General features: G+C 45.0%; 1 protein-coding gene across 4 annotated transcripts in view; it reads right to left on the bottom strand.

Annotated features, from left to right (window-relative positions):
* Positions 1-23,582, bottom strand: part of ADD2 (adducin 2) — a 102,820-nt gene extending 79,238 nt beyond the window's left edge. The window contains exon 1 of one of the 4 annotated variants that reach the window (XM_045189349.3): positions 23,229-23,582. The gene's annotated coding sequence lies outside the window, so the exon portion shown is untranslated. Of the gene's footprint in view, positions 1-17,173; positions 17,194-22,946; positions 23,037-23,228 lie in introns of those variants that run through there. The other 3 variants (XM_024552674.3, XM_045189348.3, XM_053924601.1) reach the window with 3 other exon arrangements.
* Between the last annotated feature and the right edge of the window lie 1,107 nt (positions 23,583-24,689).

Genomic DNA, 24,689 nt, shown 5'->3' with positions numbered 1-24,689 from the left:
GGGGCTTGAACTCAGGGCATGAGGGAGACGGAGAAAGTGCATGGGTTTGAGGGTGTTTAGGAGACAAAAAATGAAGTAGAACTTGGTGGTGGCTTAAAAGTGCCCTTTCCTCTTCTTTCAAGCTTTGGATCCGTTAACGCAACTGAGGAAATGAACCTAAGATTTCAAGGTGAATTATTCAACCCTATCCTTGCTGTAGGTTTGGGTTTGGTTTTGTTTCTTATGCCCACACCCCTCTTCCAGGCAATGGCTCAAAATACAGAACCAGAGACAGAGCAAGTTTACACTGTGGGGAGGCTTGAGGTGTGTGACAATGGTACTTAGACAAAAGGAGCTGGTCTCCTCCTGGGGCACAGGCTGCATCTCCGAGGTTAACACGGATTTCTAACGTCCCAGCACAAAGCCGGGAAATGCCATGTGCTGGGGCCAGATCCCCTTCCGCAGCCAGACTGTGGCCTCAGAACACATTCCCCAGGGAGAGCAGCTGTCTGTGCCAGCTGGAAGATTGCCTGCCCCCCTCCCCCCTTGAAAAAGCACAGCAGATGCTCCTCTATAATGTCCAATTACTCCAAGGAATGCCATCATTTTTATGATTAATCAGCTGCATGTTCTTAGGGACGCATGTGAGGTGAGTATCCAAGGGCAACAAAAGGCCCTGCAGAGAGGAGATAAATTGAGTCCAGCCCCTGCAGCTGATAGTTGGAGAAACAAATTGATTGCATTTATTACAAAAATATCTCTCCGTGTAAATTACTGCCAAAACAAGGACTATTGTCGTCTAATTCACCATGAAACAAAATTTTTAAAAACCTGCAGGTTAGGTAAAGCAGGGAAACATTGTAAATAATAACTATCTCCTTGACAGAAGTCAAATAAGAAGGAGCCAGTGAGCCTGCAACTGTGATGGTCACTTATAAAGTAGCACCTGATAAATATATATTTTAAAAAAAAAAGCTTTTGTGCTTAAAAGGATTCTTCCAAGAAGGAATCAAATCAAGCAGGGGTCTTCCAAGTTGCTCTGTGAAGCCCTGCTCAAATGTCACCCCCTTTGTGACGTTTCCTCTGATCTCTCAGGCTGAATTAATGGGCCTGTCCTCCCAGCCTTCAGGGCACTCCTTGAGGGTGGTGGAATTATTTATCCTGCTCTCCGGTGAGTCTTGGCAATTTTAGCACCTAGCACAGGGCTCAGGGTCCTTTTCATTCTGGGGCCTTAAAGATGCAAATGTGAAAAGCATCCTAGTAACAGAGTTGGCAGATGTTGGTAACACTTAGGGAAGAATTCATGGGGCCAGGCACTCACTCCCTGCACTCGTCTCCTTAACCCTCACCCTCACCCTAATCCTAATGAGGTAGGTACCACCAGGATGAGGAAACTGAGCAAGAGAGACAGAGATGTGACCACGCCCAGGTTGCTAGTCAGTGAGGACTATCGGGATTCTAATTCAGGCACTGTGACTCTGCCATCTCCCAGAGTGGGGTGAGCTGGGAAATCCCTGGCTTGCCAGATCTCTGCCAAATCCCAGTCAAAACACCTGAGGTCAAGTATTTATTTGGCAGTTTGTTAGCTGTAGCCCCAGGATATTCATTGAGCCCCCCTGGCCTTTGGGATTTCCCTGTAATCCCAGAGTTGCAGGTCTCATTCACTATCACCTGCAAGATAGCAACTGTCCCCAGGCTGGGCTTCATACCACTGAGCCATCCTGGGGCTATGGGATTAGCATTTGAGCCAGACATTTTTGATGAGATAAATGTTTCAGGGCGGATTTACTTGGGCATCATTGCTTTCCTGATGTCTTTACTCCTCTCACAGCATTACAGACCAAATGGGGCACTAGGCTGTGTGCTTAGACACGGCAAAGATTCAGCAAATGGTCCCTGCACTCCAGGACCTAAGAGTCCAAAAAAGGATTCAAACAAGGATGCAGCTTCTGGAGGTTACAATCCACAGCTCTCTGGCACCAGCTCTCCCGGCAGGCCATGTGCTCTCCCATCCTGCCACAGCATGTCACCCGGGCAAGAGAAGCCCATCTTGTTTTTTGCTACATTATTCTTTTCCTTATCCTCTTTACACACATTTTGTATTCCAGGGATAGTATTTCTTTTTTTTTTAAGCATATTTTGTTGATTATGCTATTACAGTTGTCCCATTTTTTTGTCCCCTTTCTCCCCCCTCCACCCAGTACTCCTATTCCCTCCAGCACCCCCCACTTAGTTCATGTCCATGTGTCATACATATAAGTTCTTTAGCTTCTCCACTTCCTATATTATTCTTAACCTCCTACCTATTTTGTGCCTACCAGTTACGCTTCTTATTCCCTGTACCTTTCCCCCCATTCTCCCTGCTCCCTCTCCCTGCTTATAACCTCCATGTGATCTCCATTTCTGTGATTCTTTTCCTGTTTTAGTTATTTGCTTAGTTGGTTTTTGTTTTTGTTTTTTTTAGGTTCAGTTGTTGATAGTTGTGAGTTGGTTGTCATTTTACTGTTCATACTTTTGATCTTCTTTTTCTTAGTTAATTCCCTTTAACATTTCATATAATAAGGGTTTGGTGATGATGAACTCCTTTAACTTGACCTTATCCGAGAAGCACTTTATCTGTCCCTAAATGATAGCTTTGCTGGACAGAATAACCTTGGATGTAGGTCCTTGCTTTTCATGACTTCGAATACTTCTTTCCAGCCCCTTCTTGCCTGTAAGGTTTCTTTTGAGAAATCAGCTGACAGTCTTATGGGAATTCCTTTGTAGCTAAATCTCTTCTTTTCTCTTGCTGCTTTTAAGATTCTCTCCTTATCTTTCTGTTTGGAACTGCCCTTCTCTTACTGCTTTTAAGGTTCTCTCCTTATCTTTCATCTTGGGTAATGTAATTATGATGTGCCTTGGGTGTATGCTTCCTTGGATCCAACTTGTTAGGGACTCTCTGAGATTCCTGGACTTGCATGTCTATTTTCTCCATATAGGGCCACAATGCACTGATGTGAGTTGCCCCGCCCTGGTGCATACCTCTGCCCCTTACAACATAACAGGTGCGCCGAGACAGAGAAATATGGCCCAATGGAAAGAAGAGATCAAAACTCCAGAAAAAGAACTAAGTGATAAGGAGATAGCCAACCTATCAGATGAAGAGTTCAAAACACTGGTAATCAGGATGCTCACAGAAATGACTGAGTATGGACACAAAATGGAGGAAGAAGTGAAGGCTATGAAAAGTGAAATAAAGAAAAATATTTGTTTCTGTTTCTTTTCTTTTTTTTTTTAAGAACCAACAGTGAAGGGAAGGAAACTGGGACTCAAATCAACATTTTGGAAAAAAAGGAAGAAATAAACATTCAACCAGAACAGAATGAATAAACAAGAATTCAAAACATGACGAGAGGCATAGGAACCTCTGGGACAACTTTTCACGTTCCAACATCTGAATCATAGGGGTGCCAGAAGGAGAAGGGGAAGAGCAAGAAACAGGGACAGTATTAGTCAGTGGGTTGGGAACCACTTAAAATTTTCCTACTCGCCTTTCTGAAATATTACTCAGTCATAGACAGGTCACTTCCTTTGTGCTGAGGAGGATTACAATTTGAAATTCAATTTTGCTTTGTACAGAAGGTCAACTATCAAAATGTACAAGGACATTTGTTCCTTTCAGCTGCTGCCTTTGGGTGCAAGGCCAGTGTGACATATGCTTCCCTGAAAACTTGTAATGCATAAAATTTTAATGGTTTCTAGAAAATTTTTACATGTTTTGCTGATAGGAATAACTAGTGTGTTGACATCCTAGATGGATTACCTTCACCCGGAACTAAGGAAAGAGCCTATATTCACAGCCAAGAATGGAGAAGGGCACAGTCCATTCTCAAATTGTGCCGATTGTTCCCCAACTTTCACCCCCCACCACCCAGGCCACTAGGCCCTCGCCTGTGAAGAACATTCCTGTTGTCAGGTCTCAGGTTTGATGACCTCATGGCCTTACCATTTGAGTCCTTTCCCTCTCCTCACCCATCTCTAAAGGTAAGATTGAAAATGTCACATATTCAAGCAGAGATCAAAAGGAAACCTGTTCTGGAATCTGTTGTACTTCTCTGCATCTTTGACATTGTTGCTTGCCAGATGGCCCGACGAAGCTAGTATCATGCTGCACTAACTAGCCTCCCTGACCAGACCAAGTGAAAGAGGGAGAACCAAAAGGAGAAGGAGACCTTTTGGGCTCCTCCTCCTCCAATAGGCTCCTCAATGCAGGTCCTACCCGGGAGTGGAGGTACGTGTTTTGGCTCCCCTGGTGATGAGATGTGTGACCACAGCAGTGAACACTGAAGACCCCTGCCACCAACAAGGTCTCCTGAGCCATAAGCATCATCCACTGCCTCTGAGAAGCAGGGAGCCTCTGACTTTTTATTGCTTTAAATGCTGGCCAGAAGAAACAGGGATGCTTCTACAATGCATTGAGTGCATTGCTTTCAACATGGCAACTGAGTACTTAAGGAACTGGTGGTGTAGAGAGAGAAGCTCCAAATTCCATTAGAACACATTAAATAAAATGAAATTAGCTTAGGAGTGCAAACACACATTAAGCCATTAAATAATTTTAAAAGGCACTTAGTATAGCGTGGTGCCATACAAGTGCGGACAGTCCGACTGCTTGAGCTCTACGCAGCTACAGTGTTCGACAGGATTAAACTTGGAGGCTGGGAGTAAAACCTGCGATTCCATAGAAAGCACTCTTGTGAAGGACAACGGGGACACATTTTTAACAAGGGCAATCTTCTGGTCACTGATGCTTTGGGAAATTACATATACTGTAGTCACTGCCAGCATTCACCCTCCCATCTTCCTTCCTAACAACCTCAGTTTTGTCCAGAGTACAATGTGCCCAACAACAACACTAACACCAACTGCAGCAGCAACAACAGCCCTGCATTTCTCAGCCTTCCCTGCAGTGGCAAGAAATCGTTTGATATAGTTCTGGTCAGTAATAAGTGAGCAGAAATCTTTTGGAGATTCCTGGAGAAGTCTAATTTCCTGATAACAGTGCTATCGCTTCTCTCTCATCACTTCCTCCTCCTTCTTTCTTTCTAGAAGGTAGTTGGGGGGTGGAGGGGAGGGGTGGGGAGAAAATACAGACAACTGTAATTGAACAACAATAAAATATTTTTTTTAAAAAAGAAGGTAGTTGGGAGACTGGAAATGAAGTAGCTGGGCTTCTGAAGAAAGATCATGACCTGCTAGGCATGGAGAGCAGAGAGACAGAAGGAGGCTGGCAAGGTGGTGCCACCATGAGCTGCTGTGCCAGCCCCAAACTGCCGAGCTCCAGACTTTCTAGGTGAGGGACTGCACTGTGACTGAGTTTCTGTTTCATGAAGCTGGAGGCAACCATTAATCAATACAGAGTGTTAGCAAAGCAAGAATTCCCTGTCCGATAACCTTGGGAATTGGTGGGATAAACACAGGTCCTTGTTACAAGACCTTTCCCAACCTTTTATATCCTAGATGCTTGATGATGCTTGGAGAGGAGGGTAGATACAATGTCTCCCAAACTCTCTTGACCATAGAAACTTTTATTTCATGTTACATTTCTTCAGAATGGTGTTCTGCCGGATATACTCGGACAAGCTCCCTCTCTCTCTCTCCACCCACCTGACCCACACACACCTGGGTCCAAGAAACAACATGCCTTTCTAGCATGTACAAGTATATATTCTTGGCAAAAGTTAAAACATAAAATCATTATACCTTTGCATCCTGTGCTGAATATTGTCTCCCAAAAATTCATGTCTACCTGGAACCTGTGAATGTGACCTTATTGAGAAATAGGGTCTTTGCAAAAAGTTAAGATGAAGTCCTACGGATTGTGATGGGCCCTAAACCCAGTGATGGTCCTCCTTATAAGGAAAAGGAGATTTGGACAGGGACAGAGGGAGGCACAGAGGACACACAAACATGGGGGAGAAGGCTGTGTGACAATGGAGGCAGAGCCTGGAGGGGTGCAGCTGCAAGCCAAAAAACACCAAGGATGGCTGGTAGCCGCCGTCAGGCAGGCAGAGGCAGGGAAGGATCCTTTCCTAGAGGCCCTGCCGACACTCGATCGCAGACATCTAGCCTCCAGAAATAAACTTCTGAGAGAATAACCTTCTATTTCCATAAATTTCCACCTATAGTATTTTGTTAAGGCAGCCCTGGGAAACTACTACGCTTTTTAAATTGTAACATAGTTTACATTGTCATTGTCCTGCTGTATCCAGGGATGAAAACTAAGGGTCAGTGCAGAGGCCTGGCTGCCTGGAGAGCCTGCCTCTGCCCCACACACCTCTCCCATTGTAGTTTAGGTTCTTGTGAGGAGTGTATAGTCCTCTTGTCTCTTTTCCTCGAAATCAAATGACATCTTGAAAACTCTGACATTAAAAAATGAAGAACTTGACATTTAGAAAAAGAAATGCCCTGAAGAGCAGCTTTTCGGGAACTGCGGGTTTGCCAGTAATTATGTGCCTGCCTCACCTTGTGTCGGAGCTTTGCCTTCTCCGAGCTCCTTCCGTGTGATCTGGGCAACTCGGAGGCTGGCCTGGAAGATCCCTTTGGCCCCTTCCGCTCTGACCTGCTGGGATTCCAGTAGGAATGTTTGCCATATGTGACATCTGCCACATGTTACTCAGAAACATAACGACAGAGAGGCCCTTGCTAATGCATAGGGCTCCTCTTGAGCCTTTGTGAGTTCGTTTATACATAAGACTTCCACCTCCTAGGATATTTCTTTGAACGGAACTAGAGAAAGGGATGCAGTGTTGTGTCTGGTGGAATGTTCGCCTTGGCATATTGAAAGTTCTAGAAGAGACGACTGATTCTAAAGAGAAGGCTGTCATGGAAATCAGGAGGACAACAATGAATGTGCATCTCCCCTTCCCACTCTTAAGAGAAACTCACACTCATAAAGCTAAGTCAATTAGTCACATTACAAAAGATATCTTTATTTTATAAACAAGGTCACTAAACATTTCCTTTAAACAATGTAGCAAACCAGTGGCTTAACCTGTTCTCCTCCAACCTAAACAACCCAAGTTCCACTGGACATCTTCGTATGAACTAGCATCCTCCTACCTGCCTGAAGAGGTGGCTGTGTCCTGAACCCCGACCACTATTCATCATACTTTATAAGTGTGATGCTCAGTGTGCCCAACACAGAGTGCAATATTCTTGAAACTGACATACAGGAGGGAAGCTTAGGAAAGGAATATATCTGGGAGCCTACATGTCCTTACCTCAATATATCCTCCAGGTTACAGAAAATGCAATGAGGTAATGAGAAATAAAAGCATCCCTGCTTTTTGCAAGGACACACTAGACAGTGTTTGTAAGGAATGCCACAATATTATAATTATCAGACATAAATAATTTTAGTGTTTTAAATGCTTATAACTCTTGTCAAAGGCGGTTTGAGGAAGCCAGAGAGATCATAAATTCTGTAGCATGCACACCCCGTGGACGTTTGCAAGTAATTTGTGCTGAGCAAGGGCACAGAAACCTAAAATGAGCTACTGTCTCCCTAGTTCCCTCTGTATCGATAGCACTGTTGACAGTTATATTTAAAACAAAGGAGAAGAATAAACTAAAAGAATGAATTGGATTTTTTAAAGACATAAACTATGTAGGGTTATAAGTTATAAAGTTTGTTGGTTTACTCAATCCACAAAGATTTATTTATTGCCTATTATGTGCCCACTTTTCTAATCCAAAAATTAAATTAATAATGTCATCTATTTTATAGATGATAAATATTTAGACTTTAAATAGATAAATATACAGATGTACATTATTGTCTTAACCAGCTCGGGCTTCTATAACAAAAGGCCATTCCTGGCTTTTAAGCAACAGAAATTCATTTCCCGCAGTTCTGACGGCTGAAAATCCGAGATCAAGGCGCTGACAGATCCAGTGTCTGGCGAGGGCCTGCTTCACAGTCAGCCTTCCTCTCGCTGTGTCTTCCCGTGGGGAAGAGGCGAGGGGGCTCTCCGAGGTCTCTGAGATGGGAACTAATTCCAAACACCATCGGAACGGGGATAGGCTTCAACATGTGAACTTTGGGGACACGCACAGCCAGTCTACAGCAGTCATTCCCACGGTCTGACGAGTAGGAAGTGCGCAGTAAGCATCAGCTACTGCGAGCATTATGGAGCCAAGTAGAGAGGTTTGGGATGTATTTGGGAGAACTGAGCCAGTAGAATCTGCTGATGGATTGGGTGGGAAAGGAAAGAGACAAACCAAGGACAATTCCAAGATTTTTGGTGTGAGCAACTGGGAGGATGATGTAATGCAGAGAAAGATGGGTTCACAAAAGAAGTCCATCACTCTCATAGAGTCATGTTAGGTTTGGTCTAAGATGCTTGTGAGACATCCATGTGGAAATGTCAGGGAGCCAGTTAGGCATCCAAGCCTCCAGCCTCACCACTCCACACCACTCAGAATAACATCCCAAGGCCAGCAGCATCAGCAGCGTCACCCAGGAGCTTGTTGGAAATGCAGAATCTTAGAGCCCCCCCACCGACCAATGGAATCAGAATCTGCATTTTAACAAGGTCCCCACGTGATCTGTATGCACATTAAAGTTTGAGAAGCACTAAGCTAGAGTTCTGGGGAGAGAGAGCCTTTATGCTCCACAGCGTACAAATGAAGTTAAAGCTAAGGCCTGGGTGAGCTCCCCTAGGGAGGGCACATAAAGAACACTGGGTGGCCCAGGGCAGAGTCTCCCACACTTGGGGTTCTCCCACACTTAGAGGTGTGGACAAGGGAACCCACAGAGGATGAGGAGGAATATCCAGTGAAGCAAAGGAAAAACAAGGATAGTAGAGGGTCCCAGAAGCCAGATAATAGAATGTTTCAAGAAGCAGTCCACTGTGTTAAATGCTGCTAATGGGTTCAGTAAGATCAGAACAGAGAAGAGGCCAGCATTTGGCAACATAGAGGTCATCAATGACCTTGGCAGGAGTATCTCAGTAGCACAGAGAGGAGAGAAGACCAAGTATAGACAGTGGAGAAGAGGAAGTGAGACAGTGGGCAAAGGCAACTCTTGCAAGGAGTTTTGCAGAGAGCATAGAGAAATGGGGTAGCGTCTGAGTTGCTCAGGTAGGAGACACTGGAGCACGCCTGAATGCCAATGGGAATGTTGTAGTTGAGAGAGGGAGGGAGAGAAAGAGAAAGAAAGAGACAAAGAGAAAGAGAAAAAGAAATAGGGGGAGGGCGGGTGTGCAATGCAAAAAATAGAAGGACCGATTGCTGGAGTGATGTTTTGAGATGAGGAAGAAGGGGGCCTGGAGCCCAGGGGATGGCCCCCGATGGAAGGGCCACTCAGCTCCTTGCTTGTGTTTCTCAGTGCAGTCCAAGGCATGCAACAAGGTGGGTGGGTGTGGGGAGAGAAGAAGATTTAAAGAAAGGAGGACTGAATTAGTTATTTTGGAGAGTGGGAAAGTAAACTCCTCAGGACTGCCCGGTAGTGCAGGGTGCTTTTTTGAGATTTTTGGCCATGTATTTGAGAAACCCCACACTTTCCTATCACATAATTTGTTTGTCCAGAAATTTCCTGTTCTAATGCATGAGCCATGAATTATGAGAAAGTGCATCTTTTCCATCAATCCTCACTATTCCCATAAGCAGTTATGATGTTAAAGGTCACCATCAGCAGAGCAAAGCTAGACCTGGGGGTCATCGCAGAGCCGCAGCAAGATGGTGGCAGAAGCCCTTCACCTCCTCCGTGAGATTTACAGCTGGGGGTGTTGCAGAACTTTTAAGGGCATGAAAACACAAGATGACTCAAGGGAGGAAGTTTCTCCTTCTCTTCCTACAATTCACAAGAACTGCCAGGGGGTCTCTGGAGAGACTACTACTTTGGTAAACAACACCTCCTACTGTTAATTGCCTCTAAGTGAGTTTTGAACAAGCCCAAAGTCAATAACGCCTCCTTGGTTACCTTCCTTCCAGCTTGGAAACCAAAGTCATTGACAAATCACATAATTCTTTGCATCATTCCCTAATCCTGCTACATAAAGCCCATTTCTGTGATCCAAATACCAAATATCTAAAGGCTGGCTCTCCCTGAGCTCTCTGTTCTCTCACAGCACACATCCCACACACTCAGGGCCTGGGTGCAGTGCAGACAGCCCCCCCATCACTACCTTTCTCCTTCCGATGACTTCAAATACTCACCCACACAGTGATCCACCCAACACCCAGCCTCCCATTTCCTGGGCTTCTCACACCATCACCCCTCCCTTCAGCCCAGCCTCAGTCACCCGATGTCATGGTTGTGTACCCTAGACCTTGATGTCACCAGTAAGACCACCACCTCCAACATCTGGATTTCACATCCTACTCCTTGATCATCTCCTTCCAGCCCACCTACTCTGATATGCCCCTTCTAGAAAATCTCCAACGCCTCTGGGACTTCCTACTCACTTTTTCACTACCTGCCCCCAAACATCCCTCCTTATCTCCTTAAATGAACTAGTCCAGCTGGGTGACCATTCCTTTGCAAAACATCTTTAACTCCTTTGTCCCCCTCCCCTCTGTTGTTTTCACCTCACAGGTCCCCCACCTTTGGTGAAAGGTGTTACGGGACCTTGCTCCCAGTGTACATCTGGCAGTTGACCCCCGCACACAACTGTGCAGACAGGACTCATTTGACAATTCCCTGCACACCTTTCAAATGGTTTCTGACATTACCAGGCAACTTGCTCTTTCTTGGTGTAAACCGTTTGAGAGGATAGGTTCCCACCTTCTCATCTCTCCTCCAATCTCCCCCACACCTTCCTCACCCCCACTTTCGGCCAATGATGTTATCTCCAATAGTGTAATAGAATGCCTAAAATCAGCCAGCATTACCTCATCTTCTGACTCAGCTCCACTAACCCACCTGTGTCACCTGTATGTCACTTGCCCAGAGAAGAATTCCCCGGCCACTGACTAAAGCAGCATTCTCTGGTCACTCTTTCTCTTATTACCTGAATTTACCTTTTGCATAACAAGTGTTTGTGCCTGGAACTGTGTGAGTGTTTGCATGTTTAGCATCTTTCTCTCCTTACTAGAGCATAGCCTCCTGGTTCACCACGGCATCCCCAGCACCGGGAACAGTAGCTGCTCAGAGAGGGTGTTCAATAAACACTTGTCGACTGACTGACTGACTGAAATGCATAGCCAAACCTTACAAACTTACCTATCACTGTGATAAACTACTCATCATTGCTAGTACACCTCAAACACACTTAAAAAAATTTATTGCTGTAAAATACACGTAACACCTTCTTAAGCCTTTTTTATGTGTACAGTTCAGTGATATTAAATATATTCATAATGCTGTGCAAACATCACCACCATCCATTGCCATAGCTTTTCATTTTGTAAAAGTGAAACTCTATACTCCTTAAACAAGAAGTTCATGTGCACCCCACCCCAGCCCCTGGCCACCACCATTCTACTTTATAACTCTATGAATTTGACTACTCTAAGGGCCTCATATAAGTACAATTATACAGTATTTGTCTTTCTGTGACTGGTTTATTTCACTCAGTGCATGTCCTCAAGGTTCACTCAGGCTGTGTCACATGTCAGAACCTCCTTCCTTCTTACTGCTGAATAATATCCCATTGTACGTACATAACACACTTGAGTCGCTTCCATGTTTTAACTGCGTGAATAGTGCTGCTGTTAACGTGGCTGTACAAACATGTCTTCGAGCTCCCACCTCAATCAAATTTGAATATACATTTCCTTAACATCTTCTTTTATGTAATCTCCTTTTTGCCACCCCCGCCCCCCAATTAACAGTAATGCTTCTATCTGGGCCAATTTATTTATTTGAAAGAGATATTACTGAACTAAAAGTATGAAGACCAGAACTTGGAGTAAGCAAATAAAAAATAATGGAATCAATATTACAGCTGTCTTCCTCCCTTCCTCCCTCACTCCCTCCCTAAGGAACAGCCTCTCATAACATAAACCACAAAACCCTCCAGAGAAGAACTCCAGAAGCAGCCTGTGCAGGAGGGAAGGATCAGTCATGCCTGACTTTACCCCGCCCCCCAACATCACCTACCTCTTGGGCACTCTCCCCCAGTCCCTCCTTCTGCTCACCCTCCCCACCCTGTGTTATGCCTTTGCTCCCCCTGTGAGACTAAGAACACGTATTTCCCACATTTGCCTTAGCATGGCAGAGCCTTGCTGACGTTTGAAAGACAAGAAACAACCAAAGAAGAGACACTGTGACATTCAAGCACGTGAAAAGATGCTCAGTGTCATTGGTCACTGGGGAAATGCACATTAAAACCACAATGCAATAATACCCCACACCTATAACAACACTTAAAATTAAGAAAAAAACAACTAATTCCAAGGACAGAGCAATTACAACTCTCATACATGGCTGGCGGGAATGCAAAGTGGCGCGTACGGTCACTTTGGAAACCATTTGGCAGTTCTTACAAAGTCAAGCATACACAGGGCAGAGAACTGTAATCTTGCGCTGACACAAAAGCCTGCACGCCGATCTGCACAGTGCGCCTGTTCATAATCGTCAGCTGGAATTAACCCTAATGTCCGTTAATGGGTGAATGGCCAAACAAACTGTGGTACAGCCACCCAAAAGAATATTATTCAGCAATCAAAAGTATTAGTATTACATCACCCTGGCTGGTGTGGCTCAGTGGATTGAGCACTGGCCTGTGAACCAAAGGGCCGCTGGTTAGATGCCCAGTCAGGGCACACGCGTGGGTTGCAGTCCAGGTCCCCAGTAGGGGGCACATGAGAGGCAATCACACATTGATGTCTCTCTCCCTCCTTTTCTCCCTCCCTTCCCTCTCTAAAAATAAAGAAATAAAATATTTTTAAAAAGTATTAGTATGATGACAACATGGATGAATCTTAAAAATATTATGCAAAGTGAAAGAAGTCAGACACGAAAGACCACACTGTATGGTCCCATTTATATGACATTCCTGAAACAGCAAAACCCAGACAGATGGGGGGTTTTCAGGGCTTGTGGGTGGACGGTGGAGACTCACTACCAAAGGTCATGAGGGAACTTTTTGCTATCTTGATTGTGGTGGAGGTTACACAACTGTATATATTTGTCAAAATTCATAGAACTATACATCAAAGAAAGGTGAGTTTTACTATGTGTATTATAACTCAACAAGCTTGACTTAAAAATGCAAATAAATACATTTAAAAAGGAGCGTCTAGACCCGTACCAGAGTTTCTGTACAGAGGGCCCAGGCTCCAGCGGTGGTCACTGCATAGTTTCATACAAGCCTGTTAAAAAAAAAAGACTTTCTGCATAATACTGGGGGGACACAATAGTAAATATACCAGCAACACAAACAGCAAAAGAATAAATCACTTTTTTAAACCTGGTTTCTGATCCTGCAGTAGTATTCTAGCCTTGAAAGACCCTGCGTATGATGCAGTGCCTTGCCTGGTGACCCCAGGCTCCTCTCAAGGTGCCACCTAGGAGCTGGGCAGTCATCCATCTCCAACCCCTCCTCGAATAGGGCACAAAGGATCCTACTCCAAATCAAGAGCCACCTGAGTCCTCTGATTGGCAGAATCAAAGTGACTGACATCCTGAAAGGCTGCCTGGTCTGAGAGCCTCGCCCACACCACCTCACAAGTATGGCTGCGAAAAACATGCGATGACAGACAGCGGGAACTACAGGGTGGGAATGGAGGCCTTCTCTTTAAAATCTGGTTAACTGGAAGAGCGTTTTAGCAGGAAAAAGGCAATGGGGACTTCAAACAGGAGAGACACCAAGATGGTTTCAGATCAGCACTGAGGACTTGCTCTGCAAATAGCAGCCCTGCTCCCTTGGCCTGTTCCTCACTTCCCAGCTGACTTATCTTTCTGGGCTGCGTCCACCCATCCATAAAATCCTGGTGATCCCAATGCACAGCAATAAAAACAAGGCTCTCTGCATAACTACAGCTATAGATCTGCTTTACAGCATTGTCAACTTAATTAATATTGCTTCACGGGTGTCCCAGCTGCAGAAACTGTCTGTCCCATTATTATAAATCAACCTAATAGATTTGTCCTTTGACAATATTCTCTAGCTATTTTCACTGGGGTTTGAAGTTGAGTAATGTTTAACATCATAGTTAAGATGAAAAGCTCCAATTTTAACAAGACAGCACACAGAACAAAATAGAAGACTTTTTAATTATGGAAATATTTGAAAGTATACAGAATTAGAGCGCACATTATAACGTACCCCAAGTACCATCACCTAGCTGCAGAGTAGACTGCAGTTTGCCCGCGAGAGTCCAGGTTATGCCTCGTGTTCCAATGTAATTGTTAATTGCACCTCCATTCACTCTAAAAGGTGCCAGTTTGGATGATAGATAATACCTAACCTCAATAATTATCAACTTACGGCCTTCTCTTAATTCCCCTCTAACCCTACTTATCTCCCAATAGAAAAGATGATTTTGAGACAAATTCTAGATATTATATCACTTCATCCATAAATATAATAGGCTTGTAGAAGGCGATTTAAAAAATTCTCTGACATCCTTGAGCTTGACAGACCTCCAGTTCGGAACTAAAAATAACAGTTACAGACTTCAAAGCTGACAACAGTTTTACAGCCTGTGACTTTAACAGAGCTAAGATATGTATAGCAGGATCCCAAAACTGTTTTCAGTCTTAATGATGATTGCTACAGCTGAAAAATTAAGCAATGCTCTCCAAATTACATGGAAACATCGAGGCCAATGAAATTTCTTGTGCGGATTTACTTTCCGAACAAAGAGCCTGGGGCACCCTCAGATCCCTCCTTGTCACCCAGGGGAAGAAAGCCAGCAGCGCCTCCCGGTGAGGACACACTGTTAGTTCACTTACCTTCCCTGTTAGGTCCTTACCTCCCAGTCTAAATCCAGCATTGGGAGCTCTGACCAATGACCTTCCGTGGCACTTGGGCAGTAACTTGCCCCTGGTCCCTAGGAGCAATTTTTCATCTTCCTTTAATCCTCATTTTTATCCCAATCTCTTTTAGGCTATTGGCCTTATTTTTTTTTTCTCACTTGCCGCTTCTCTGTGGTCTCTGAAGAGAAAGAACTAACTTGTCGGAACTGTGTATAAACTAAAAGTGCAGCATCTTCGAGTGGGGTGGAAGAATGTTTCAATGTTTCTGGGCTTCTCTAGATGGAGAAAACCTCGGACTTGCGTTGACAGTTACTGCAGCTAGTTGAAGGCATTTTCAGAACAAAGAAAAGCAACTGTCACACAGGCCACGCCAGTAGTTTGTCTTATTCCTACTGTGCAGGGCTCAGTTGAAAATTAATGTCCTTGGCTTCTGATTCAAGATGGCAGCCCTAACCCACCTATCCCTTTTTTTATCTCTTCTTAGTCCCCATTAAATCGATCGTAAGGGAATACAAATATATAATCCCTCAATAAGACATTAAAGTAGTTCATTACCAGAGGAGAGATTACAAGTTTCTGGAGGACAAAAAGTAGTTGAGGAGCTGGCGACTAATGTTAGAAGCCTCCCCTGGATTTCAGGCAGAGGATGCTGGAGCCAAGGAGGCAGAGCCCTAGAGATGTCCCAGACTCTGAGATGGGAGGTATGATGGCGGACAGGAAATAAAGAGACTGAACACAGGGGCACAGACTGCAGGTCTGTCTAGGGAGCAGCAGACCCTTCCCACTCCCTCTCCCACCTCCACATACAGAGATCCACCACCAAGCACCCAGCTGTCACTACCTCTGTGTCTGTACCTCAAAATAGTACGTGTGTACTGCTGGTTCTGAATTTATCAGCTTGATCACTGGATGGGGCTTCTCGGAGAGGCTGCTCACACTGTGAAGGTGAAATAGAACAGCTGTGGTGCTGCTGGTGCCCCCAGCAAAACAGAATGTATTTGAACTTCCCCCGCGAGCATTTTTCACTTAGTGGCCCAAGGGATGAGAGAGTGGAGCCCCTAAGAAGGATATGAAATCCTAGGCTGTTACTAACGGTGCAATAAACAATATCAACCCTTTCAGATAATGAACACTTTAAGGGTTTCCAGCTTTTAGAATTACCTTATAGACAAATCATGGAAACCAACTATGGCTGTGGAACAGAATGAATATTTTATCAATTAGGATAATGCAAAAGTAAGTGTTCAGTTGGAGGGAAGGAGGAAGCAGGCAAGGAGAGGGGGTGGTAATACCCTTGTCTTGCAGAGCTGGGAGTTAGATGATCCAATCAACAGTCATGGAATGAAAAATCTGGTTTTAATAAATGCATTGTCTGGAGTGGCAGGGATGGAAGGTGGTGAAGAGATGTGACGTGCAAATGAGCTACATCCTTGACTTTCATGGAAGAAAGTCACTGGATGATCGAAGTTGACAAATTCAAACCAGCAGTAGTATCTGCACATTATTTTACAGCGGGAACTACAGCCGAGTAGAAAACACAGCAAAAAGTGGCTTCTCTGTGGATCAAGGACTTAGGGTGGAGTAGGAATTGCTGCTTCTTGTTGCCAGCCCTTCAGTCCTATTTGATTTAATAAGTATGCACATACATTGCCTTTAAAAGAATAAAGATTGGGGACAGGAGGAGAATAAAGAAAATTAATGGAATATTTTATGAAATACGAGAAGGAAGGGTCACACGCAGTGCTGTTGGAACAGCACGGAATGGGTTAAGCTGGATGCTGCATAACTATGGTAACAGATGTAGCTAATTTAGGACACAAATGAGGGTGTTGGAAGGTTCTGAGAGAAATGTGGTGCTAAGAGGGAAGGAGATAATTCTAAATACAGGAAAGCTGAAATAATCCGAGTGGATGCTCCGCCATCTGACACAAGTACAGGAGGAAAGAACAGAACCCGCCCTCACTTTTCTGGTGTCTCTTCAGCACAAATTCTTAAAAGTAAAAGTCAAGAGATTCTTACATGGGCTCCACGCTGAGCAAAGAAAGCGAACACATGGAATTCATACTCAATAAAACAATGCGGGTGGAAAATCGTGTCTGTTAAATGAAGTTCTGTCTGCATGAAGGTCCCATGCATTTCAAAGTTTAAAAACTTAATTTGTTCTTCAAGAAAAACAATGTACAAAGGACATTTAAATGCACATGTATTGACTTTCCCCTCAATAAACCGACTCAAAATTCAGCACAACCATTTAACTACCCCTCTCAAAGTCCCATAGAAAATTACCAGAGGAACATAGAAATAGGATCAAATCTGCACCACTTCTAGTTACCAGGAAGGCTGCCTTCCACAGGGCAGGATCTGTGAGGGGTGGGCATCTCTGCAACATCAATTCTTCCCGCACAGGCACACGAAGTTTGGTTTCTGGAATAAATATTGGTCGTTCATATTTTCTGCAAAAACTGTTCATTTTATCAAGATTTTTTTCTTGTTAGGGTACAATAATGCAAAGTGTTCTTAGGATTTCAAATCTCTTCTCCCCTTTGTTCCGCATATCATTTCTAGTATTGTAAAAAAGTTTTAAATCTTAATTAGGCTTACTAGCAGTCTGCCTATTCCATTGGCTTTCTCCAAGAACCAACTTGCCAGACAAAAAGTGGAGGCAGGACGTATAAGGTGAGGCAAAGAGCCTGTGGAAGGTGTGGAAGCTGGTGAGGGTTGAGGGGTGTGTCCAGAGAGATGGTGATTCAGTCTACCTCGGGGCAGAGTGTAAAGAAAGACGGTGTGAGTAGTAGAGGTAGGTGAGGAGTTCGGGCTTTATCCTGAGGGTAGAGGAATGAGGAGGTTTGGTGTTTGTTTAGGAAGGATCATTGTGGATGCATGGAGGGAGGTTGGGTTCAATGTCAGACAAGAAGGCGGAGGCTCTGGAGTAATCCAGGCTTCCAACCAGGAGCAGGTGGCTATGTGAAACAGAAACGCAAGCAAATTAGCCCAGGCAGGATAGAGGGCAACTTCAGCAATGTAGGGACCACAGCCTAGTGGGGCCTCACAGAAGCTGCTAGAACTGGAATCCCTGTGGCCACCTCAAGGGAGACAGTGGCTTCTTCTCTAAATTGGCCAGGGAAGTTTTCCCTCATGTCTGTTTGGGGTGGGGCAGGGGGTTCGTCTCCTCAACCTGTTCCCCTCCCCATTAGGTCTAATATGGCCATCAGCCCTGAGATTCCAAGTCCTCACAGGTCCCATGGCTGGTCCAATCAGCTGAGAGTATGTGTGTGGGGATTCGGTGGAGGGTGTCAAACAGTCCTCAGAGCTACCACTCACAGAAGCCAGAGGGATTTGCTACTTGCCTTGATAAGTTTTTCCAGCCACTTCAAGGTATCATTCCAGATACTACGTGGAACACTGAAATTTGTTTGCTGGCAACCACACCCTAAACTCCCTGGCTTCTGGGTCCTGCCTGGATTGCTTGTGGGGGAGGTCCTGTGTCACATCAAATACATTAGAAATCTTTACTGCTGGGCCAAATAGCATTTATTTATGTACTTACGCATTTTCATTTGTAGCTGCAGATGTTGGGGTGATCAGAACTGACCTGGCTTGAAGCTGGCCATGTTAAAGCCCCACTTTACTGGGGAGCTCTCTCAGCACATGTCCAGACTGGGGGTCCAGACACTCGAGGTGGAAGGTGCTAATAGAGATCACAGAGCCCTCCTCCTTCTGTCCCCCACCCCAACCTGCCCCAACCTACCACAACCCATCCAGGCCCGGTTCAGTGAGCCTGAGGAATATTCTAGGACTCATCTGGGAGAATGTCTTTGCTTCTTCCCAGGCGGGACCCTTGTTAATCACGGGATGGCTGCTGTTGGTTGGCACCATCTGTACCTTATCTTCCAGAGAGTCCTTAAAGAACCGGGGCCCATTGTTCTCCCCCCTGTTCTCTAAAACTAAAATGGATGTGTCTTGGTCTTGCCTTGCTGTCTTGGTTTTAGCACTGAATGTCCCTCGTCCCAGGAAAACCATCAGCCTGGGCAATCAAGGCCCTAGTGACACAGACTTAAACATAACCCTGTGTGTGTGTGAGACATACATGTGTATGTGCATGTGTATGACACTTGTATATAAAAAGGAAAGCTACCAAAAACATGATTATAATGGGAAACTAACATATTTCTTGTCATCTCTGACAGATCACTTAGGTAAAAGGAAAAATTTTAAATAGATTTAACAATATAATCAATAAATGCATTTTCATCTATACAGCTAAACATTGTACTCTGCAGAGAATTGGCTTTTCTTTTCACCTCACTTCATAACAGTGGCTAACCTTTCATGTGTCATTTATCTTGCTGAAGACAGAGGCAGTTTTTGGTATCACTGCCTTAAAATTCTTTCAGGCTAAAACTATAGCTGTCAAGGTATATGGAGTCAATTATGAGGGCTGCAGTTTCTTTCCAGAGATTCAAAATTCTATCCCAAGAATTGTGGGTGTGTCCTTGTACACAGTTCAAAATGCATGAACTGCACAGAAATACCGTTTGAAAGAAAAAAAATTCTCGTGGGTCCAATGGTCGACCTAAGTCACACCTATTAAAATGTAACTTAAATATTACACTAATAAAGGCCAGTTCTAAACGCTTGTCCTTTGTAGCTTTTACACAGTTAAAATGCCAAAACAAAGATGCAAATAAATACAACTGTCAAACTTGAAAACATCAGATTAATAAAATGAATTCACTGCAACTGATAATATTGTTTTACTGAAACTAAAACACCATTTTGGGTTTAACAACAGAAAGACGTAGCCTCAGGTCTAGTTACTACATGCTGCCATTTTCTGACTTTTGACTTCAACGATCTACATGCAGGCAATGCACAAAGCCTGCTGTGCAAAACAATATTGATAACATTAAATATGTGTCTGGTTTGAGAGTCTACTGTCAAAACCACCCTGGACTGCGTGCGTAAATGAGGTGGCATTTCATACTAACACGAATAGTGAAGATCTCCAACATTTATTGAACCTTACTATATGCTCCAAGGCTTCCATGCGTAATACCTCTAGTCCTCACAACATCACTGTGAAATCAATACCACGTATTTATCCACACGTTATCACAAGAGGAGACTGAGGAACAGAGAGGTTGGCTAACTCGCCTGAAGTCTCACAGCTTAAGTGGAAAAGTGGATCTGAAGTCAGGCAGTCTGACTCCACTTAACCAGTTGCACCCAATTACCGGTCATTGCTTTGGACATAAGGTACTTATTGGAGGGCTACTAATTCTGCATTAAATAGAGACCTAATCCAATTACTGCTAAAACCAGCAACAGCAACTTTTTCATTGCGTTTTTCCTGCAACACCTGCTGCTAATGAATTGCTGAGACTCAGACCATATGCAGGTAGATCTGGCAGGACAGCGGTGTTCCTTGCCAATGCAGCAGAGGCCACCAGGAGCTGTTCTGAGTCTGGCAAGCCCATGCCTATGTGAGCCCACATGTCTCTCCACATTCCTGTTTCCATCCCTGTCCCTCCATCTGTGCTGTGACCCCCCCCCCCAGCTCACAAGGGAAGATAGAGGGTTAGACCTTCTGGGGGTGAACTTTGATTTGGGGGTGACTACCAAGATGATCCAGAACACATTTTTATTATTCATTATTTACGATTATCATGGAAATTAGAGAAGACACAGATCCTACAAAAGACATACATCCTCAGAACCTCAGGGATCTGGGAGGCCTGTGGTTGAGATCACGAGCTCACACAGAGGGACACCATGAAAACCAGCTGAAGGCAGCCCACCCTGTGTCTGATGAGGACATGATTGAAGCCATCATTCCAAACACTGTATCGTATTTGAAAAAAATTCCTTTCTGCTGTTAGAGTCAAGAATTATTGTGCTTCCCTTAAGAGGTTTATATTTTATGTTTTTATGTTCTGGACATGTGATGTTTTGTTTGTGCTTCTTCTGCACAGCTCTTAACACAATTTGTAATTATATATTCATTGGAGATATTTCTTCATGAATGTCTGTTTATTGCATTTGCCATCAGGGCAGAGAACATGTCTGTGTCTTACAGAATGTGGCACTGAGTAAGATCTCCCTGAATGTTTGTTGAGTGAAAAAGTGAGTGAATGAGTCAACAAATAAATAAAACATATGTGCCACGGTCAACTTCCCTGTCTGCGTGAGCTACTGGAAAGCCGAGAGCTGGATTTGTTCCCCCCTCGTGAAAGGTGTAGGGGTCTCATGCCTCTATTTTTGTATTCGTCTCATTCTTAATACCATTTTATGCCTCTCCTCTTAGTTTCCTTTTTTTTCTTTCCCACCTACTCCTAGTTAGTCTGCCTCGTTATATTTTATGAATTCCTGTAAACTGTCTTAAAACCTTTGTGGAACAAGGTAGGTGATAAACATATTTATCAAAGCCTTTATGTGTGTGTGTGTATTCCTTTATTTATTTAAAATCTTAACATCAACCTCTCTGCCAACAAACACATTTAATCACCTGTAAACTCTTACGAGCAGCTGAGGTTTGCTAATTCTAGCACTATACTAATATTTAAAGCAAAGTCAGCCGAAGCCTAGAAACTACATGTGGTGTGTCATTTCAGGCAGTGTTGCACAGGGTGTATGTGACAAGTACATTTCTAACGGGGTTAAGCAGTTTGGTGGACAGAAAGAACATAGGGCTTGCTACAGAAATGTTATGGATTTTGGATCAAAGAATGTTACTGTTAATGGTACTCCAATGTGTATCGAGTGCATACTACTACCGAAAAGTTTGCTTCACTGTGCCCTCTTGGGGGTGGGGCTTTGGGCAAGATCCTGGTCCACAGGCATACGATCACATTACAGAACGAAGGTACAACATTATAAAGTGAACACATTAAATGGTCTAACCCCCTTTTTAAAATCTCTAATATTTATTATTCATTTGTTAGTGGGCGGATGGCTTGCAAATCTAGAACTTCAGTTACCTTCTCTGGTCTCATTCCTTTAAAGCACTTTCATTTCAAATGTTGACCAAAAACTATTTTTCCCTAAAATTAAGCATCATTTTCAAACCCCATTCATGAGGACATCTCTCACTGCCGAGTTCAATATCTCAGGTACCCCAGCTGCACCCACACCCTAGATGTGAAGGGAGGGGAGTCCATCCTCTCCAATCATTTGCTACCCTACCTTGAGGTTATTCACAAAACACTAAAAATCCATTTCAAAAACTGAGATTTGATTTCTGTTATTTACAAGGCTCGTTTGAGTCAGTTGAATTTTAGGTGACAAACTGCCGGAGGAAGAAGCGTGGGTGTAACTAAACAGACGGGTAATAATCATGTGCCACAGATAAATGACAAATTTTGAAAAGAATTTGATAGGGTGTGGGATGGGGCTTTTTTCTATCTCTCTCCTTTCCTCCTCCTCCTCCTCCTTTTTTTTTTTTTTTTTGCGGGGGTGGGGTGGCGGGAGAGCAGGGGTGGAGATTAGAGAAGAAAAGGAAGGGGGAGTAAAGGGAAGACAATAGGCTAGACCCAGAACGCCTGCTCAGCATCCTAAAACAGTCTGCCCCTCCTACCCCTCCTCCACAGCAGGTGGGCAGTAGTCACGATTTCAAAACAAGCAGACGCTGGGCTCCGCCTTGCGGACCACCTAGGGTGGCCTCCACCCGGGGTGCAGGTGGGGAGGAAAGAACGAGAAGAGGGGGAGGGAAAATGGAGCAAAGAGAGGAACAGACTCTCGAGACCTCCTCGGGGACAGTGGCCTCTTTCCCTCCAAAGTGGTGGAGTAGCACAAAAATCCAAGCCCACCGGGACCTGCTCACTTGACAGCTCCCCCGTTCAAAATGCAGGCGGCTGCCGACGCCCCACCTGCTCTCCTGGCAGCTGCGGGGGAGCGCGGCGCCCGGGAGCTGGCGAGGCCCGGGGACGGGGAGCGCGCTCAGCCTAGCCGTGCGCGCCCTGCAAAGCTACCCCGGAGGGCGGCGGCCTAGCTGGAAGGGGAAGGAGGGGCGGACGCAAAGCGAAGCTACCACCCTCTAGCCCAGCGTAGAAGAAAGCCCCACCTGTCAGTCGTAGCACTCTGGGCGAGCAGGTCCGACCGTCCCCTAGCCGAGGCCAGCGCTCTGCAGCCCGGCTCTCCAAACGTCACATCATCAACAGAAACCTTTAGGCGTAACACACAGCCGCGGGGAAGGACTGCTTCGCAGACGCACTCTCTAACAGACGCTCGCGGATCTGGACTAGCCAGCCCTAGCACGGCGGAAGGATGCTGTGGGTTCTCAAATTCCATTAAAATAAACAAAACCAAGGCAAGCCCACGGTACCCATTCCAGAGACGCGCTTACCTTCTGCAAGGCTTTTTATCCATCTCTGGGCTTCCACTGTAGGCTGTTGTTGTTTTGTTTTGTTCCGTTGATTTTTTTCCCCCTTCTCGAGATCTGCTTAATAATACACCCAGCTAGTCTGCAGAGCGCTGTTTTCTCCCGATCCTGCAGCCCCGCACTTGTCAGAGCTGCCTAGAATTCCACCAGCAATGCAGCTTCTGGCGTCACTGGTGACTACAGACAACAGAGGCTGCCTGCCACTCCTTGACAAAAGACGTTCGTTCCCGTTCGTCCCTTACAGCCTTGGCGTCGGAATTAAATCCATTTCCCGCACGAGGCTGGGAGGAAAAGAGAAGCCCGCCTGGCAGCGCGCGCTGACAAAAGGACGCCTGGCGGTGCTCACAGCGCCCCCTCCAGAGGGCCGCTGTCCCGCCGCCCGGGGCCAAGGTGCTGCAGTGCCCCCGCCCGCAGTGCCCGCCGCCCGCGCTGCCGCAGTCCCGCCGCCCTGGGCCTCTGCCCACGTCCAACCGGCACCACGAAAAGCCGGGGCAGCCAAGAGCCAATATGAGGATTTTGTTACTAGGAAGAAAATCTGAAACGTGAGCTCCCTTAGAGGGTAATCCCCGATACCTCCAGTAAAAAATAAAATGAGAATTTGGAATAATAAAATAAATAAATAATAAAAGAAGAAAAAAAGTCTTACACTAGGAATATTTTTTGTCAAGTGGGGCTATCTTGCGTTTAGAAGATAACACTATTAATGATTTTAATAGCACTTGTCTGATCATTTGAATTCCACGCCAAACTTATCCCTATCCTAATTCTGACTCTGATTTCAAAGACAACAAAATATTTTTTGTTGCCCTACCCTCTGGGGCCACTGGTCCAGCTCCCTCCAATTCTCACTACCTCCTCTTCTCACGCCTCTCCCCTCCCCACCCAGAGGGAACAGGTGTGTAGTGAATAGGGAACTGGATGAAGAACCAGAATACTTGGTCACAGTCTCAAATCTGCACTTAGCTAGCTGCGTGACTTTGATGAAGTCACTGAACCTCTTGAGGCCCTTATTGTCTTTCTCTGTAAAATGACAGTACCTAAGGCGCCTCCCATTTCTAATACTCTGACAGTGTTTCTCAGAGAGTGGGGACGTCAAGTGGCAGCTTGAGGCTTTAGACCTCAGTAATCTCCCCCAGGTCCCCCAAACTTCCCTAAACCAACATTCATTCCAAGTGTTTCTAAAAGTGTGACTTTAGGGCAACTACAGCTTCCAGAAAAGCCCCTGGTCACTGTCCCCAACAACATTATGGCCCCTATGCTCCTTCTAGGTTCTGGGGCACCACAGCCCTTAGACACCCCCATAAAAACCAGTAGACTCCACCACAGAGCTGCTGTGGAATCAGAATCTTTGGTGGTCAGTCCAGGAATTGGTATTAGTAACAAGTATACCTAGTGACTCCTTTGCACACTAACATTTAAGAATGC

This window comes from Desmodus rotundus, chromosome 5, assembly GCF_022682495.2.
Source record: "Desmodus rotundus isolate HL8 chromosome 5, HLdesRot8A.1, whole genome shotgun sequence".
Lineage (NCBI taxonomy): Eukaryota > Metazoa > Chordata > Mammalia > Chiroptera > Phyllostomidae > Desmodus > Desmodus rotundus.
The sequence above is the reverse complement of the archived record's forward strand: the minus strand, read 5'-3'. Positions and strand labels throughout refer to the sequence as shown.